Genomic DNA, 21170 nt, shown 5'->3' with positions numbered 1-21170 from the left:
GCTATATCTCTACCCCTTTTTATTTTATTTTGAGACAAGGTCTTGCTAAGTTGCCCAGGCTGGCCTTGAACTTTCCATCCCCTTGCCTCAGCCTCCTGAATAGCTGGAATTACTGGCATGGTTTCACCATGAAAGAAGATTTAAAAAAATATATATATTATTAGGGTTTATTGACAATTCTTGTCACAATAGAAACTTGCTATACTTAAATTAAATCTATGTAACATGTTCACAGATGTCTTATTTGAGCCTTTCTTTGATTCCATAAGGTAAGTACATTTTATTTTAATTAATTATTTTTGTGTGTGTGGTGCTAGGGATTGAACCCAGGGCTTTGTGCATGCGTGCTGGGCAAATGCTCCACCACTGAGCTACATCTCAACCTCACCTACAATAGCAAGTTTTTTTTTTTGTGGTGGTGGTGGTGTTGGGGATCTAACCAGGGCCTTGATGGTGCTAAGCACATGCTCTAACACTGATCTACATTCCCATCCTTAGCATAGCATTTTATTTCAGAAGGAAGTATATCCCCTTTAGAACTAGTTTACATGCAGAGATAGAAGGAAAGCCAAGGACAGAGACTCCCATTTGAGTATCTTTCCATTTTACCTAAAGTAAAGTGCGGAAGTACAGTTGGGGGTCTCTAGGGATGTGAGGGTGGGAGAATAAAATGAAATAAGACTGGGTGGGGCAAGCTTAAAAGAGAGAGGGATGTACCTTTCATTCTAGAAAACAGAGTCCTTTTGCTAGGAATGAGAAGAGCTGGACCTCAGCCTATGATAGGAACATAAAAGTATTTAGGCACTGGCAGAGCCTCGTGGTTTGATTGCCATCTTGTAGTATGGTAAGCCAGACATGGTGGTTCTTGAGAAAGTGGGGATTGCCAGAACTTCCTAGGAAGGACTGGGGGCCAGACAGCATTTGAAGATTTAAGGGAGTGCTAAAATAGCTTGAAGCCATAAAACAGGAATTTATATCACAGTGAAAACAAAGGATTTTTCTTAGAAGCCTCAAGTGTCAGGGAGGAATGACAGCATTTTAATAGTAAAGAGATGGCTGTAATGTCAAGTTTGTTTTGCCCTCAAAGTTGAGGATTAGATTGCAATAGTGGTAAATGCTTGTGATCCCCCAGTAACCCCAGCTGCTAGGTAGGCTGAGGTAGGAGGATTGCAATTTCAAGGCCTACCAGGGGGACTTTTAGAAAATAAAACATTAAAAGGGCTGGGGAAGTAGCTCAGTGGTAGAGCATACCTGGGTTAAGTCCTCAATACAGCAAACAAAACAAACAAAAAATATTGGGAGAATACCCTGAATATTGGGAGAAAGCCTTGGACCAGATAACTCCATAAAGGTAGGTAAGTCATTTTAGAATTGGATATATAGATATGAAGATATGTGAAGCTGATTCCTGCTCTCATTGTATAGTTAATATTATTTGGAAACCTGAGTGTGGGTCTAGTTATCAGCTTTCTATCTTAATTAGTATGTGTGAAGTACCTACCAAATTCTGTTTACTTAATCTAATTCTTGCTAACCCCTCAACAACTTTGAAAAGTAACAAGTTATATCTAGTTTCCATTGAGGAAACTAAGGTTTAATTAGGTAACTTGTCCAAAGTTTTATGCCTTTTTAAGTATAGATGAAATGTATAAGTAGGACTGTATGATTATGAGTCTCTTGTTATTTTCATGGTACCAGATGTTAGGCCCCCAAATTGAACATTTGAATTCTAATTTCAGCTGTACATAATCACAGTCTTATCACTGTCATTATAAAAGTGTTAATATGTCCAGACAGCTTTCCTGTTATGGATGATTTGGGCTGAAAAAGTAGAAGGAATGCTAAGGAAAATGACCAATAGAGTTGCTAAAACCTGGCCAAACTCCTTCTGAATATGCATATAATTTAAAGGAAAATAATGCACTTGCTATTGTGGTTTTAAGCTAAATTTTCCAATGCCTCCTTCCCTCATTAGATTTCGTTTCCTAAAGTTCTTCCATGTAGAGATTATATGGCTGCATGGAACACTATAGCTGGTGATAGCCAGGTCCTGGAGCTTTTTGGGTTGGGAGGTGTTGTCTGGAATATCTGTACTGGGATGTACCATAATCAGAAATTTTCCATTCTGAAGTTTGAAGAGGTAGGAATCTCTTTGACTTAACAAATTTTGGTTTAAAAATATTAGGCCCAATTAGATTACCCTCATTCTTTTAGCATTATCTTGCAAAATATTCATGTCTACTTTTTGGATAATACCTTGATGAACTTTACAACAACCATTGTATGGGAGGTTGACATTTTGGTGAAACTATCATTTGGAAACTGTGATTCAACATTAGTCACTGGCTCTTCTGCTAGGTTATATTTTCTTGTTTCTTGCCTTAATTGAGGTAAGTCTAAGTCATATGATTATACAACTACCAAAAAGAATGACCTTAGAACACATTTCCCTATAGGTAGAATATTTGTATATATTAGCTCGCCTTTGGATTCTCCTTTGGTATATTGGTTATTTGGAGAAATGTTAGCATAACTTCCAGGTTATGCCCATTAATATCACAAAGTTGAATACCATCTTAGGAAAAATGGACATGTACACTTAAGTATTCTTAAAAGTGTTGGTGTTATGTGCTTTCTGGACATAATCATTTTAGTACTTAATGTAGCATAAGTTTATATCCCTTTTGGCCAACTTTTAAGACCATGGATGGTTTGGTTTCATTCTGTTTTAACCATTTTCTCACAATTCTGCATTTCCTCACTGTCTCATGAAATTGTCACGTTAATCTTCCCTTAAAAAATTGTTTTGGTTGCTGGTCTGTAATCTCAGCTACTTGGGAGGCTGAGGCAGGAGGATTATAAGATAAAGACCATTCTGGATAATTTAGTGAGACCTTGTCTCAAAATAAAAAATAAAAAGGGCTAAGGATGTAGATCAATGATAGAGCAACCCTAGATTCAATCCTGTAGGGCAAAACAAAACAGAATAATAATAATAAAAAAATCTTAGTGTTGGGATGTGGCTCAGTGGTAGAAAGCTTGCCTAGCATGCTTGAGGCCATGGGTTTGATCCTCAGCACTCTATAAACAAAATCTGTTATCTGGAATGTCTCATCCCCCTACCCCTTCTTCCTTTCTTTTCTTTCTTGTAATTATTCTTTGATTTCACCAATGTTTGAATGTCACTATGTTCTAGGATCTGTACCAGACATTAGGAAGGAGAGGTCAACAGAGAGAGGCATGCATGGCCTAGAGCTTCCAGTCTGTTCAGGTGTTCTTTATTCCTGTCTTGCCCTGCCTTCAAGTTTCACTTAAGTCTGAACTTCACATGTTCTCTTTAACTTTTCAGATTTCATGGGATTTGTTTTTTGTTTGTTTTTTTCTTGGGGGTGGGGGACCAGGGATTGAACTCAGGGGCACTTGACCACTGAGCCACATCCCCTGCCCTATTTTGTATTTTATTTTGAGACAGAGTCTCCCTGAGTTGCTTAGTGCCTTGCTGTTGCTGAGGCTGGCTTTGAACTCCTGGCTCAGCCTCCCAAGCTGCTGGGATTACAGGTGTGTGCCACTACGCCTGGCTGATTTCATGGGATTTTATTCTTTTAACAAATTTTTTCTTGCCTAGTTCTCTTTGACTTCTTTGGCTCTTGCTGACCCATCCCCACCATGGCTACACTGCTTTATATCTGATTCATACAGTTTAGTGCTTTTTGATAGAATATCTCATACTGTGGACTAATTGTTCAAGCATTTTACCAGCTAAATTAAATCTTTAAAGGGAAGACGTCTTCATTGTTTCTTGTCCCCCACTATACTGAACCTAAGTAAATGAGTAATGAAAAGTGTTTGAGTCAGTTTGCCCTGCTGAATGTTGTAGCTACCAGCTCTTGGAACTTTGAAGTAGTGATGAGATTACATCTATCTTTTTAAAATGTCCTAGGGTTTGCAGGCATAGCTTAATGATAGAACATGTGCTTTTTTTCTTTTTTTAAAAAACTTTCTCCACATTTTTTTATTGATGCATTATAGTTACACATAATGCTGGGATTTGCTCTTACGTATGCATACATGCACACAATATAACAATATAATTTGACCTATATCATTCCCTATCACTTTCCCCCAGAGCATGTGCTTTGAGTCCTGGAGGCTCTGACTTCAGTATTCAGCACACTCTATCCTTGCCCACCACCAAATTCCTTCTCATTATTTGCCTACCAATTGCTTCTCTTAATCTGTGCTAAAAATGAATGAGAATGACCCTGTGGATTCACTATCTGAATTTATATAATTTTCTAATGAAGGTGTTATATTTGAGGTGATCATTGCATAGTTTCTCATCTAGTTCCCCATATGACTAATGGGGTGTGGATTTCATGATTAAGGAACAGAGCTAAGCTAATGTTGATGCCATCTTTATTTTGTTATAATTTTTTTGGTTTAAATGCCCATCACTACATCTCACTTCACGAAGCGTTAAAACTTACTTAAAATGGGAAGCTGATAATGTAATAATTGAAAATTGAAACTGAACTCTTCAGAAAAATTAATAGAAATGGAAAATAATCTTTTAATGGGCCAGTGTTATTTACATTTATACAATGTTAGAGATGGAAACTCTTCCTGAGTAGTAAGTGAATGTGGCAACTTAAATGTGAAGAAAGGAAACTGACTGAAGTAAATATTCTTCTGTTAAAAGCTCTGAGGTAATGACTGACTTCAGTATTGGAAATTAGAAGGGATATTTTCTTTATTAAGAAGATAGAGGGCACTAAAAAAGGGAAATACTGTTCTGCCTATACCTGAAAATTAAGGTAAGTATATGAAATTAAAGGAGTAAAATATCATGGAAGGGACAAAGAAAATATTTTTCTCTTTGAAATAACCCTATATAATGTTTTGAACAAAACAATTTCTAAAACATTATATGACAATTGGAAATTTGATCATTCACTAGATATCTAACATTAAGGAATCATTATCATTTTAGGTTGGGTAATAGTATTGTGGTCATATTGCAAAGACATCGGACTTATGTTTTAGAAATTTATACTGAAAACAACATGACATCTGAGCTCTGCTGGGGAAAGGAAGTGGTCAGGAATATAGATAGGAATGGCTGTGCATTTATTTATAGTTGAGCTGGCTAATTGGTACAGCAGGCTCGTTATAGTATTTCTTTCTACTTCTGTTTATGTTTGAAAATTCCCATAATAAAAGCAAAACAAAACAAAAATAAACCTCCCAAATCTCCCCAATCCAATAATTTACCTACAGCATTGTCAGACTTACCCGTTTTCCCATCTGACTCCAGATAGACTGGGTAGAGCCATGGATTCTTGCCAATATTTCCAAATTAAATGTGGTTCAGATTTCTGTCCCCTTAAATTTCAGTCTATTGTAAAAAACATCAGTGAGACAGCAAACTCTGAGTCTTCCCAACAGAGTGAAGTTATAGCAGGGGACAAATCATATTACCCACCTGTGTTTAAGGTTCTTCCTTCTTGTAGTTACAGACATAAGGTTTAAAAAGCAGAACATATTCAGAGAATAGGAAACTATGGTTTAAAATTATTTTATAGTTCTGACTAAACACTAGAAATTCAGAGAGAGGGAAAAATCATTTTGGGTAGGAATAGCAAATAGTTTTATTAGGCCAGAGGTCTTTGAGATCAACTTTAAATAAAGTGTAGGAGTTGGATTGCTGACAGTAGTAGGAGGACAGCCCTACAGGGAGGGAAAATACTTTGGGGGAGAATAAATGAATTTGGATTGGTGGATGGAAGATAGATGGGATGGGGTCAGTTCACAAAAATTTATTGGAGGCATTTGGACTTAATTTTACAGGACATAGGGAAATGCAGAGCCAGTTTTGACTCTCAAGGTACTCTGTTTATTAGTTTTATGATGCTATAGTGTTTTCTTAGTCTTTGCTTGGAGGCTGCCACTTGACTGTGCAGTCTTTAAGTTCTTTTTAATATAAAATTATTTCTGTAGCGTACCCAAAGGATTATTCAGGAATCAGAATTAGTATTTCTACTTTAAACAAAAGTTTGGGAAGGGACTGAGGCATTCAAAGTTAATGAACTTAATATAGTGAAGAGTGAGTCAGAGGCAGATCTGGGTTCAGATCAAATTTCTTGGGTTGGGGGGTGCTGAGGTTGTGGCTCAACGGTAGAGCACTCGCCTAGCACGAGTGAGGCACTGGGCTCATTGATCAGCACCACACAAAAATAAAAACAAATAAAAATAAAAGTGTTAAAAAATTTCTTGGGTTCTTAGTTCCTTGTATTCTATTTATATTGGAGGTAATAGTTTTCCATATTACTGGCTTTTTAATTTGAGATGTTGTGTGTTACATATATGTAATGTCAGCCTTACACATTTCCTGCCTTTTCACACCCTGCCTTCTTTCTGGGAATATATATTTTTCTTTGTCCTTGTTTTGCTTGTGGATCTACAGTTTTTTTTTTTTTTTTCCCAGCAGGCCTGGACCAGCACTTCCTTTATCCAGTTCTGTAAGCCTTTTGAGTGGTAGTTGTTTTCATTGCCACTGACAGATCTGCCCATTGTGATGTTATGCTCTCAGTTCATGCTTCTAATTGCTACCACTGTGTATTCTCCTCCTCCAACCCCCAATATGAAAATGGGATGTTATCCCAGTGTTTTCTGAGATTCTTTTACTTTCAAAAGATTTTAAAACATCTAATAAAAGCTACTACAAACATCTTAGGTAACATGATAATTTTATAGATTTTCCCCCCACATAACATTTTAATATTATTTTCCCTTTTGCTTCTGCTGGAACTGGGGGTTGAACCCAGGGGTGCTTTACCGATGAACTGTATCCCTAGTTCTTTTTACTTTGAAACAGAGTCTCTTGCCCAGATTGCCTCAGACTCCTAAGTAGCTGGGATTACAGGTTTATGCCACTGTACCTGACCATTTAATATTCTTAATCAACTTGATTGGTATAACTTATATTCAGTAAAACCATTTAAAATGTTCAATTTGAATTTTGACCAATATATACACCTGTTTATTCCCCACACAACCAGATATAGAACAATTTGTTATCCCCCAAAGTTCTTTAATGCTCTTTGCATTCATTCCCATTCTCCTCGACTCACAGAAAACTGCTGATTTGCTATCATCATAGGTTAGTTTTGCCTTTTCTGGAATTTCATCAAAGTGGCCCTCCTCTAGGATGTATTCTTCTTTAATTAGCATCTTGTTTTTAAGATTTATTCATTGTTGTTGTCTGTATCAGAGTTTGCCACTTGTATTTGTGGAGCAGTGTTACATTGTATAGATGCAACAGGATTTGGTTATCCCTTTAAACTACTGATAAACAGTTGGATTGTTTCCAATTCTGGGCTGTTATGAATAAGCAACTGTTGATATTTATGTACAGCCTTGCATAGAGGTATGTTTTCATTTCTTTTAGTTTATATTTTCATTTTACTTAGATAAATAACTTGGAGTGAAATGGGAGGGTCATGATTAGTAAATTTATATTTAACTTTTTAAAAAACTGCCAAATAGTCTTCCAAAGTAGCTCTACCATTTTACATTTTCTCCAGCAGTGTATGAGATATGAGAGGTCCAGTTGCCTGAAATCCTTACCAGTGCTGGTGTGATGTCTTCTAAATTACATGCTAGTAGTCTAGTTATTATATGTGGTATTTCATGGTTTTAATTTATGGTTTCCCTAATAACTAATGATATTGAACATCTTTTGGTATACTTTTGTGCCACCTGAACATCTTCTTTGGTGAGGTATTTGTTCAAATCTTTTGCCCACTTTATTTTCTTATGTATTTTTTATTGATGCGTTAAGGTGTATATATGGCGGGATTTGTTGTTATATATTTGTATGTGTGCACAATAATTTGGCCAATCATTCCCCAGTACTTACCCATTTTATTAATTAATTGATTGATTGATCGTGGTGTTGGGGATTGAACTCAGGACCTCATATATGCTAGGCATGTGCTTTACTACTGAACTCTTCCCTCAGCCCTATCTAGCCCATTTTAAAAAGATTGGGTTGTTGTTGTTGAGTTTTGAGAATTAAATATTTTGTATTCAAATCCTTTATCATATAAATGCTTTACAAATATTTCCTTCCATTTTATGGCTTATCTTTGTATTCTTTCAATAGCGTCTTATATGTGTGTGTATTGCTCAGGATTGAACCCAGGGCCTTGCTTATGCTACACAAGCACTCCTACTACTGAGGCACATCTCTAACATTCAATAGTACCCCCCCCCCCCCAGGGATTGAACCCAGGGACACTTCACTGAGGCACATTCCCATTCCTTTTTATATTTTATTTTGAGACAGGTCTCACTAACTTGCTTAGGGCCTTGCTAAGTGGCTGAGGCTAGCTTTGAACTTGTTATCTTCCTTCCTCAGCCTCCCAAGCTGGGATTATAGGCGTGTACCACCGTGCCTGGTAATAGTGTCCTTTGATGAACAAGTTTTATATGTTGAATTCCAGCTTATTCATTTGTTCTCTTAAGAATTGTGCCTATTGTTCCTATTGTTCTAGCTACTTTTTCATGTACCTGTGACAACTGCAATGTGCTTTGAGTAAACATTAGATTTTAATAATACTTGACAAAAATATTTATGTGAGGTGACATTCATCCACACTAAACTATGGTTTGATAGAAAAAGCATATATTCTAGTGAAGACCAGATTTCTTGGTCTAAGAAACTTAAATTGATATGAGTAAAAAATTAGGGGCTGGGGATGTGGCTCAAGCGGTAGCGCGCTCGCCTGGCATGCGTGCGGCCCGGGTTCGATCCTCAGCACCACATACCAACAAAGATGTTGTGTCCGCCGAGAACTAAAAAATAAATATTAAAAAAAATTCTCTCTCTCTCTCTCCTCTCTCTCACTCTATCTCTTAAAAAAAAAATTAATGAATCTTAGCTCAGGGAATACATTTCATTAAAATGTTTGAAGATTATCTTAAAAATTGAAGACTTGAAGAAAGTTACAAAATTTGTATGAAAATATCATGTACAGTATGATAAACAAATAAATTTGTTAAACACTTTTATATAGAGTACTTTGCCTTAAGACACATGCACGTTTCTGTGTTCTCCAGTGATATATAGTATGAAGTTTAAAATTTGTTTTCATTATTTTCAAAAGTCAGTGGGTTGTTTGATATTCTGTAAAAAGAAAATAAAAAGAGAAAAATCCATTTCCTTTATTAATGTATTATTTAGTGATTATTTTAGACTTTTTATTTTACTATTTTAAATTTATTTATTTTTATATGACTTTTTAAATAATTTTTTTAGTTGTTGATGGATTTTAATTTTATTCATTTATTTACATGTGGTGCTGAGAATTGAACCAATGCCTCACACATGCAAGGCAAGCACTCTACCACAAAGCCACAACCCCAGCCCAAAATTTATTTATTTATTTTTGCAATTCTGGGGATCAAACCCAGTGTCTCACATATTCTAGTTGACTGCTCTACCACTGAGTTACATCCCTAGCCTTATTTTACTATTTTAAAAACAGTTCATAATTAAAATAAAGTCAGCCTTCACCCTTCCTTTCTTTTTTTTTAAATTAATTTTTTTTTTTTTTTTGTATTGGGGATTGAACCCATTGTGCATGTTAGGAAAATGTTTTACTACTGAGCTGTATCCCTTACCTTTAAATTTTTGTTTTGAGATAACATCTTGATAAGTTACCCAGGTTGGCCTTGAACATTTGACTTTCCTACCTCAGTTTCCCAAGTCTCTTCATCACTTTGATTACAGGAGTATGCCACTGTGTTGGCCTAACACAATTTTTAGCAATTAAAAGTAAAAAATAGCTAGGTGTGGTGGTGCACGCCTGTAATCCTAGCAACTTGGGAGGCTGACTCAGGAGGATCTCCAGTTTGAGGCCAGCCTCAGCAACTCAGGGAGACCCTGTCTCAAAATAAAAAGTACATTGTTTATCTTTAAATTTGTTTTAAGAGAACTCAGTTTGTAAGTTATTTAGTTACTAATTGTTTTGTTCTGGAAAGAATTTGAGTGTAACTTTTATTTTAAAGCACCTTTTTAAAAAAGGAGCTATAACAATTGACAAATCAAATTCTGGGTAGCAGTTGATAATTATAAAGGCTGATAAGATTACATGCTGAATTGTAATAATTATTTATGACAGTGCTTATCAGTAGAAAAGAACTGTGATCTTTGGTTAGGTACTGAACTGCCACTAGAGGTAAAATGCCTGTAGATAGATGAACAGGAAGAATGCTGAGCCAGTACTTATTGCTCAAGATTGCTTTGAATTAGCAATCTCAAAGAATAAAGAAAAAGGACTGAAGAATGGGAGGCAATAAGAAGTATGCTATTTTTATTTAAGGTAGCTCCAAGAGATAATTAGTAAAGTGTAGGGTTACAGGTTTTTTTCCCTTTGGTAATGAAGTATGTTATACATTGGATAATATGAACACTAAATTATTATTATATTTGGTGCTGGGGATTGAACGTAGGGCCTTATACATAGGAAGCACATACCCTACCACTGAACTACACTCCCAGCCCTAAATTATTAATTAAAAAAAGTCTAGACAGTTACTGACACATTACAGTCAAAAGCAAGTTAGTCTCAGCACAGTAGTGATCCCAATTTTATAAATACTGAAGGATTTTGACCTTAATTTTATCTGCCATTCTCCTGACCTGTCTGAATTGTTAAAGCTGGGCTCCTACAGGCACACCTTTCCTAGATCTTTCTGATACTCATACTCATTAGCACATGATAAAAAGTTATCAGTGTACCTGAAGAGCTGTTTTTTTTTTCTGATTGAATATGAGATGTGGAGCATGCAATTTGTAATAAGTGGTATAACGTTACAAAATTTGTCTTTCTCTTTTAAGATGAGACATTTTAAGAAACTTTATTAATTTATGATTAATTATAAGAAGTTAAAATCTAGGTATGCTCTGCTCCTGAAAATTTCTTTTTACTCACATCTTTCTTGGTAAATCAGGCCAAAGGGATTGTTTACTTTCTGAAAAAGTGAAACTAGGTCGTTTTGGTTGCAAGTATCCTGGCAGCTGACTTTAGGTTGGTCAGGGGAGGTTGCCATTCTTAGTGGTTCTGAGTATAGATGCTCTAGAAACCAAGATAGTACACATGCCTGTTAACCGATATGGTGAGAGGTAATGAATCTTTTTCCCCTTCTTGGGGGAATTCCAAGCTCATGAATTTATGAGTTCAGTGTTCATATCTTCTGAGACATGGGTACTGATCATATTAGGTTAAACTTATTTGAACTGAAAGTTTTAGGGAAAGGGGAGGGTGTTTAATTTTAACAACTTATAGTTTTTATTTCAGTTGGATGAATTTTGAATAGTTAGTATCAGGTATATCTTCATGTGATACATTTCTGTTAAGTATAAGGAAGCTAAAACCCCCCTACTTGTCATGTAATTCATTTTATCAGCTGAAAATTTCTAAGTATAATATTATAGGAAACCCCTAAAGCTACTTTCAAGTTCATCTTGAGGGAAATTTAACTGTCTTGACTTCAGTAATAAACTTGAACCACATTATGGGCTTTCACAGTGAATGACTTTTTAAAAAAAGTCCTGTTTTACATTTTTTGGTGACTTACTTCTAGTAGTTTCCAAACTGGTTTGGGGAATTAAATTGGTAGCTGAGTAACCTATACAAGATTTTCCTGCTATGTGTGTGAACCAGTTTTCTGGAAACACCCTTACATTGATAGTCTTCTAGAGGGTGCATAGTTTTTCCATACTTAGTGATTTGGGCGCCAAAGCCTGCATTTAGTTAGAGGTGATAAATGGTTTAAAATATTTTTTTTCCAGTTTAGTGACTGAGAAATGATTCAGAATTGAAACTGAAGTGAATTTTAAGTTACTATATTTCCTTATAGTTACTTTTAAATAGTTGCTGTCTATTATTAGGCATATTTTGGATACATGGGCTACAGTTTGGGCCAATATTTTGTGTTATGTTGTTAAATATTTTGACTAGTGTAGTCAGTTCACTTTTGAACTGAAACTGGCTTTTGTGAGAGGGCAATTGGAAATTGAATATGATGGTCCATTTGGAGAAGACAGACAGTTGACATGTTTTGCTTTAAGAGTTCTTGGGGAAATTTTGATAACAGAATATATATTCCAAATGTCATAATATTTTGGGGTCAAGAAATTGTCAGAAAAATCAGGAAGCTTGTGGTTCATACTGAAAATATTATTCAACTGAAATATTAGCCTATTTTTGTTTTACTAAAAATACAATATTTCACTGTGTATATATAATGTGACATTCACTATTTTTTCTTTTATACTTAAACAAAGGCAAGTTAAAAAAAAAGAATGTTTATTTTAAAATGTCCAATTTATAAAAACACCTTACCCTGTTCCCAGTTTTACTCTGCAGAGGTAACTTGTTAACCATTTGTAATGCGTTCTTCCATACCTTTTTTGTGCATATAAAATATTTTTAGGTAGATATTGGGGGTTTCACTTTGTCCTAATGCAGTTTTTGAAACTTAGCCTTTTTGCATTTGAGTATAGAAAATCTACCTATTTCCACACTTCCATTTTTCTTTTAGTTTATTAAAAGATTGTTTTCTTGGCTGGGCATGGTGGTGTTCATCTGTAGTCCCAGTAACTCAGGAGGCTGAGGTAGGAGGATCATGAGTTCAAAGCCAGCCTCAGCAGTTTAGCAAGGCCCTAAGCAATTTTTATCTAAATAAAACATTTTTTAAAAGAGGGCTGGGGATGTGGCTCAGTGATTGAGTGCCCTGGGTTCAATTCCTGGTACCAAAAAAAAAAAAATTTGTTTTCTTCTTAAAATATACAATATTGGAAAATAATCACATCTGACTGGGCGGTGATGGCACATGCCTAAAATCCCAGCAACTTGGAAAATTGAGGTGGAAGGATTCCAAAGTAAACGGTCTGCCTGGGCAATTTAGCAAGACCCTGTATCAAAATAAAAAGGGCTGGGGATGAAGCTCAGTGATAGATTTCTTACCTAGCATATATGAGGCCCTGTTTTTTTTTTTTTTTTTTTTTTTGTACCAGGGATTGAACTCAGGGGCACTCAACCACTGAGCCACACCCCCACCCTATTTTGTATTTTATTTAGAGACAAGGTCTCACTGAATTGCTTAGTGCCTACCATTACTGAGGCTGGCATTGAACTTGTGATCCTCCTGTCTCAGTCTTCCCAGCCTCTGGGATTACAGGCGTGCACCACGGGCTCCCCATGTAGTTTTGACTTACAGGTTTATAGATCTTTTAGCAATAGGGAACTAACATTTATTGAACACTTAACTTGTTCTATTCACTATTCTAACTGCTTTCACATGTTTGAACTTATTTAATCTTCCTAACAACTTCATGATGATTATCCCCAATTTACCAGCAAAGATACTGAGACTTAAAGCAGTTCATAACTTGCCCAAAGTGATACCACCTGTAAGTGGAAGAGCCAGGCTGAGCCCAAGCAAAGTTTGCACTCTTAACCTCTTAAATATATTACCTTACCAATAGCACACACAGTTATCTCTGTGTGACTCACATGATAATGCGTTTAATTTCTTTAAATGGGTAGACTTTATTATTTTGAGCAGTTTTAAGTTTACAGAAAAATTGGACCCAGAGTGCAGAGAATTCCCATATACCCTGTTATTTCCCCTTCCACTTCTAATTTGTTTCAATAGTAATATCTTTCACTAATCATGTATATTTGTTATAGTTAACGAGCAATATTGGTTCATTATTATTAACTAAAGTTCATAGTTTACAGTACATTTACATTTTTGTGTTGTACATTGCTATGAGTTTTGACAAATGTGCAATATGTATCCACCATTATAGTATCATAGAATATTTTCACTGTCCTAAAAATCCCTTTTGTAACACCTATTTATCTCTTTCTTCCCCTAATCCCTGGAGACCACTGATCTTTTTAAGTGTCTCCATAGTTTTGACTTTAGCAGAAAGTGATATATTTGGAAAAATACAGTATGTAGCCTGTTTAGAATGGCTTCTTTCACTTGGTAACGTGCATTTAAGTTTCCTTCATGGCATTTTTTGGCTTGGTATGCCATTTCTTTTTAGCAAGTATATTTCATTGTCTAGATGTACCATAGTTTATTTGCCCATTCATCTATTAATGGACTTCTTGGTTGCTTTCGGTTTTAGCAATTATGAATAAATATTTGTGTGCAGATTATTATGTGGACATAAGTTTCTAACTTGTTTGGGTAAATGCCAGGGGCACAATTGCTGGATCATATGATAAGAATATATAGTTTTATAAGAAACTGTTGGTTTCCGAAGTCACAATACCCACCAGAAATGAAAGATAGTTCCTGTTGTTTTCACTACCATTTGATGTTGTCAGTGCTTTGGATTTTGTCCATTCTAATATGTGTGTAGTGTTACCTCATTGCCGGTTTAATTTGCAGTTCCCAAATGACTGATGTTGAGCATCTTTTTGTATACTTATTTGCTATGTGTGTTTCATGTTTGTTGAGGCGTCTGTTCAGGTTTTCTGCCCATTTTTAAATTGAGTTGTTTGTTTTCTTATTGTTGACTTTTAAGTTTTTCTTTGTGTATTTTGATTACCAGTTCTTTATCAGATGTGTGTTTTGCAGAGATTTTCTCCCAGTCTGTGGCTTTTCTATGCTTTTAGTTTGTACATGATACTTGCTCTCTACTTGTGACAAATAGTCATCAATTTAAGAGTTTCTGAGCTGGGCGTTGTGGTTTGTGCCTGTAATCACAGCTGCTTGAAGGCTGTGGCCTGAGGATCCTGAGTTCATGCTCAGCCTGAGCAATTGAACAAGACCCTGCCCTGACTTTTTTATTTCTCTTTTTAAGAGCTTTTGTCAGGAATGGCTATTTAGGGAAGTCCTTGAAAATTATTGGAAAGCAAATAGATTAAGCCTTGCTACTAGTAAGGCATCCTGTTTTATTCCAGATACTTAGCATACTTTAGGGTGTCATATTTGAGTGTGTAACTCAGTTTAACTTCTGATTCTTGTAAATAGTTTACTCTCTTTCCATGTTCTCACGTGTCCTTAGTGCCTTTAACATTCCTTAAAATTAAATTGCTTGTCCCGCATGCTAATCTCATTCTGTTTGATCTTTCTTGTCCCAGCTATGTTTCCTTCACTTCTTTATAGCAGTCTAGTCCATGGCCAGTGTTCCAGATCTGAAATCATAAACTTGAAAAATTTTACTTTGTGAATACAATTTCCTCTCTTTTAAGTTCTGCCATTTGTTGAATTTAATCTTTTGATTTCACTGAGGTTGCCACCTCCTTAAGTCTTCCCTGACTCCCAATTTGTGACATTCTCGATGGCATGACTTTATCCCATATGGACTCTGTGGCTGGTTACTTTCAGTGAGTCATAAGTATCCTCAGTTCTCCTGCATCTTTGTTCTCCTCTCCCATATGCCGTGCACTTCTCCAGCTGTGAAACAAACAATGCTGGTCTTTTTCCTCTGTTCCTGCTCTGGGGCCTAAAGAAATGATTTAATCATATTAATTTGTTCTATTACTAATTCATGAGTTCTAGCCACATCTGTGCTTGTTATTCTCTTTAGTAGTTTTCTCATTTGTCTGTAGTTGATTTCATTTCTGTTACCAGAATGACTGTTCTTTCTAAATCTTCACCCATTTTCCTTAGGCTGGTGTCACCTCCCTCCATCGAAGCTGGCTCTGTACGTCAGCAGAGTGACCTTCTGAAAAAAGAAAAAACAACAAATTTATTATATTATTTCCTACAGTTTCTTTCATTTCCAGATCTTTACATTTTACATTTGCAGATCTTTACATGCTGCGTTCATTGTTAGCAGACAGCTTCACATATGTTGTTCTTTCCGTAGACACCCTTTTCCCCTTTATATGTTTAATTTATGTTTGTCTTTGGGACTTATTTCACCGTCTCAAGAAAGTTTTTCCTTTTGCCTCAAGGTAGATTAGATTAGATTCCCTGGAAATAATTAATGGTAGTGGGAGTAACAACAATAACAGCGAATATTTGACTATTTATTGTGTGTCAGAGGTTGTTCTAAGTACTTTTCATTTAGGAAGTTTTTAGTCTTCACAGCAACTCAGTGAGTTAGATAGGTAGATAAATAAATAGGACCTACAGTTATGAGGACACTGAAGCAAGGGGCTTTAAGTTGATGGCTTCATATCACACAGCTGTTTGGTAGCAAAGTTGTGATTTGAACCCGGGCAGTCTGGCCCAGAACCTCTAATCTAAACTGCAGTGCTCTTCTGTAATGGTGATCGTAATTGTGAAATTTATGTTTTGTTTCTTTCCACCAGGCTGTAAGCTCCGTGGATCAGAGATTGTTCTTGTGACCTTCCTCAGTTCCCTCCTGCTTCCAAATATTAAATCCTCTTGGTTGAAGGAATAGGTGCCCTTACATATTTTAAAAATCTAACCTGTTTACCTTTTATATTCTAGAGGTATACTACATGTACTTTGTGAGTAAAAAAGTTAGTGTAATGTACACAAGTAAAAGTGAGTGCCCTCCATTTTCCTCTTCCTTTAACCTTTCACTTTCTGGAGGTGTCAGCTACCGACAGTTAATGTTTATCTCCTTCTGTGCATGTTCAGATTACAGGAGCACTGAACAGCATGCTGCTGGTCTAAGGTTTTTTTTTTAAACTCATTTTGTCCCATTGTCCCAGAGGTGGAACATTTATAAAAATTAAGTATAATATATAATATTTAATAGAACTGCATAATAGTTAGTAGAATTATATATCATAATAATTATAATATTCAATTAATGTAATAACACATAGAAGCTCTAGATTATGATTTCCGATCTATGTTAATGCACTTGTTTCAGTGTCATTAAATTTTTCAGAGAGTTGAAAACTTGGGATATAACAGGTTAATCAATAGCTAAATTATGGTATTGACCTATAGTGTTGTAAGAGGAAATCATTGAGAAAGTCTAGATGAGGAGGACATGGGGTCTCTGTTATTTCTTTTTTTTTTTTTTTTTAAAGAGAGAGTGAGAGAGGGGAGAGAGAGAGAGAGAAGAGAGAATTTTTAATATTTATTTTCTAGTTCTCGGCGGACACAACATCTTTGTTGGTATGTGGTGCTGAGGATCGAACCCAGGCCGCACGCATGCCAGGGGAGCGCGCTACCGCTTGAGCCACATCCCCTCTGTTATTTCTTATAAGTCCATGTGACTACAATTCTCTCCAAAAGAGTTTAATTAAAAATTAAGTGACAGGGCTGGGGGTTGTAGCTTAGTAGAAGAGCACTTGCCTAGTATGTGGGAGGCACTGGATTTGATTCTCAGCACCATAAAAAAAATCAGTAAATAAAATAAAGGCATTGTGTCCATCTATAACTAAAAATATTTTTTAAAAAAGTAAGTTATAGAAATTTCTTCATTTGAGCTTCTTTCTTTCTCTCTCTCTCTCTCTCTCTCTCTCTCTCTCTCAAGTTGTAGGTGGATACAATACCTTTATTTTATTTTTATGCTGTGCTGAGGATCAAACCCCATGCCTGTGCCTCACACATGCCAGGCGAGAGCTCTACCCTGAGCCCCAGCCTCAGCCCTCTTTTTTTTTTTTTTAAATGGCAACATAAGATTTCATTATATAGATTTGCATGACTTTGTTTTACCTTTCCCCTAATGATGGACTTAAAAGTTTTATATTTCCATTTTTTTTTCATTTTCCCCAATACTGTGTATCCTTGCTTGAGTTTATGTGCAGAACCAAGTTTTAGAAGACAAGAAGGTATCAAAAGATGTGTACATTTGAAATGTTGGAAGTGGACAGTTGATCCTCCAAACCAGTGAGCATTCTCTCCAACAGTTAGGATAGAAACTCTTGGTCTCCTGCTGCTGCTTCTTAGGACTTTGTTTTATTAATCAGACCTTTTCCAATTTCCTGTATTTCCCTTGCTGTTGATTCTCTGCTGTCTCCCCTTCCTCTAACAAACCCTCCATGCAGGTGAGGCTTTCCTTTAGTAGTTATCTTTGTCTATTTGGGTTGCTATAACAGACTACCTGAGGCTGGGAATTTATAAAGAAGAGAAATTTATTTTTTATAACATGGGTGTTGTAAAGTCCAAAATCAAGATGCTGACCCGTGTGTTCTCCCATGAGATTCTAGTCTCTACTTCCATAGTGATACCTGGAATGCTTCTCCAGCGGGGAGCAGTGCTGTATCCTTACACAGAGTACAGTGAAAGGGCAAAAGGGGTGAACTCTCTGCTAAACCCCTTTCTAAGGCACCTAATCCCACTTATGAAGAGGGGAGCTCTCATGACCCAATTCCCTGTTAAAGGTACCACCTTTAATACCACCACGTTGTTAGCACCTGAATTTTAGAGGCAGACACATTCAAACAGTTGTATATGATGAAAGTTAGAAGATGATTTCACAAGAGTATGAATTTGCAAGCCACATGGGTGGGTAAATTGCCATACAAACAGAATTTTTTCTTAGATTCACAGTGTATAAAGAGGGGAGAATGATGTGAACAAATCTTGCAAGGACTTTGTAGACCAGGTGTATAGCCACATAATGAGTTAGTTCCAAATATTAAAGTCCAGTTGCTTAATTAGGATGGACCTCAAGGGGAAAATAGGTTTAATTAAAGTTGGGACGTTCTCTGGAGAACAAGTTGTTCTTGGAGAAGCTGGCTTGACCACCACAGTGGAGCTCTGCAAAGACAGGTGAGGTCCCTTCATGCTAAAGGGTGGTACAGGTGTTGGTGGGTGAGACTTTGGAAATTAGCTCCAAGGCTAACAGGGTGTTACCCTGTCACAGCCTAAGCTTTCCGTGTTCAGAAAGGTGGCTGACAGTACACAGCCTGTCATAGCATATGCTCTCTGTCTTTGGAGAAGCAGCTGAGTGTAGTCCTCTCTTGGCCTAAGCACTCAAAGTGTCTGTCAAACTCTTTTGAGTTCGTATGTGTTTTGAAGTCTAGTAGGTAAGGTCATTTACTTGGTCAATAACTCACACATGGAGAGTTTGATAAGGCTTGATGTAACATTCCCTAGAGTAGGGGGAGTTACTTCAAATTGTCACATGGGATCTCTATTTGGGTGCACTCTTGAAGGGAGTTGGGAATATGCTTCAAAACATTATGTAGCTCACTATATTTAGAATCATTTCAAAGCTCTGTAACACAACCATAACTATAGCTAAGTACTTATCCTCACAACAACCTTATGAGGTAGTGCTTGTTATCCCCATTTTACAGGTGAGAGGATCAAGGCACAGAGAAGTTAAGGACACCCAGACAACAGTTAGCTGACTATTAACCTACGGCTCTAGAGTCCGTACTTTTAACCATTATGCTTTAAGAAGGGGCCAGCAAACTGTTGCCAGCTGCTCAACTCTGTCCTTTGGCCTGTTTTTGTGTACTTCCATCCCCAACTAAAAATACCTTTTTACATTTTTACAGGCTGTTAGAAAAGAAGAATATGGGACAGGATGTGACCCACAAAGCCTAGAGAAAAAGTTCACAGACTCCTGTTAGTGCCTCTTTTATTTACCTCCATAACTAACTCCATTTTTTTCCTCCCTTTCTTTTACATGCCTAAGGTAATTTTCTGTCCCAGCTAAACTTACTTAACTTAACCTCTTATTCTTTTTGATATTGTTTATTACTTCATTTTTTGGTACTGGAGATTTAACCCAGGGACACTCAACCATTGAGCCACATTCCCAGCCCATTTTATATTTTATTTAGAGACAGAGTCTCTCTGAGTTGTTTAGGGCCTCCCTAAGTTGCTGAGACTGGCTTTGAACTCACAGTATTCCTGCCTCAGCGTCCCGAGCTGCTGGGATTACAGGTGTGCACCACTGCGCCCAGTTTAAAAATTTCCTGTCCTTTTGCCTTCTGAACAGAAGTGTCTTCTGGGTTTTCTCTTTCTCCCTGACTTGCCACTCCTCATTTGCTTATTACTACCCTTGTTGCTCTGCCTCTCTTCCTGCATTTCAAGTGGTTATATTCTTTTGGACTCAGTCCTTGACTCTTCCTTCCAACCCATCTTCAGCCCCAGTTTCTGTTTGCCCTCATCCACCCAGAAAGACGTGCTTTTGAATCTGGTTGCATTAGTTTCTGTCTGAGAGACAAGACTGATTTACTTTATCTCTCTGTGCTTCTGTTTGTTCCTCTGCGATGATGGGAAGAATAGTGCTATCTACCTCAGGATTGCGTGGGTTAAATGAAATAGTAGTGTAAAAACATTCAGCACAATGTCTCATTTATATTAAGTACTTGGTAGGTGCTTGTGATAGGAATAGTAATAATAATGTAGTTGTGTTTTTTAGTTTTTCTCTGTGGAACTCAGCTTTCCTGAAGTCCATCCAAAATATTGAGCTGCCTGCTAGAGATCCACATTAGATATCTTCCAGATACCATCAATTCAAGTTTATCTGAAGTCATCAGTCTTTTTCTGGCTTCAGTGCGAAGTGACTAAGGCCTTAAATAAACTACTTATTTTACTTAAGCCACAATTTCTCCATTTTTGAAAGGATGATAATAATAGAACTTATTTTATCAATATTAAATATGACAATTCTTATAAAAGTATTTAGTATAGAATTAGAATATAGTAACAGCTTACTAAATATTAGCTGCTATTATTATTTATTTTTCTTCTTCAAATTCGATTCTCTTTCTATCCTGTTTTGCCCATAACAAGAGACTTGGAAATAACTTTGTCTGTCTTCTTTTCCGTATGCCCCATATGCAACTTTTCACCAGTACTGTTGATTATTCTACTTCCGAAATGTCTGCTTGAATCCATTTACTAATTATCATTTCTTGACAGAATTATTGTGTTAATTTCCTAATTGTTCTCTGGGCCACCTTCTACTTTCTCTCTAGACTTATAGTAGGCAGATCTGTTTGTATCATGCTGTGGTAAAGGCCTCAGATGGGTCCTTCTTACCTGAACTATAAACCCATCTAGTCTCATTTTGTAGCCACTCCTCTCTTCTTGGGATCGACACTGTGAGTAGACAATTGACTCTTCTGTGATTATACCTTGTCCTCTAAATCTGATGCCTTTATCCCTGACTCGCTTTCATTGCTCTTGCATTCTTTTGGCATGGAGTGCTGTGTTCTGTCCCTGCAAATAAGCCCCCACATTCGGGC

The 21170-nt window shown here is 36.5% G+C and overlaps 1 protein-coding gene and 1 pseudogene across 3 annotated transcripts in view; both read left to right on the top strand.

Annotated features, from left to right (window-relative positions):
* Positions 1-21170, top strand: part of Sik3 (SIK family kinase 3) — a 240151-nt gene that overhangs the window by 23951 nt on the left and 195030 nt on the right. The gene's annotated exons all lie outside the window — the stretch shown is intronic.
* Positions 18626-21170, top strand: part of LOC113188140 (ubiquitin-conjugating enzyme E2 W pseudogene) — a 70938-nt pseudogene continuing 68393 nt past the window's right edge.

This window comes from Urocitellus parryii, chromosome 4 (assembly GCF_045843805.1).
Source record: "Urocitellus parryii isolate mUroPar1 chromosome 4, mUroPar1.hap1, whole genome shotgun sequence".
In the NCBI taxonomy this organism is placed as follows: Eukaryota; Metazoa; Chordata; class Mammalia; order Rodentia; family Sciuridae; genus Urocitellus; species Urocitellus parryii.
This window is presented reverse-complemented; position numbering and strand designations above follow the sequence as displayed.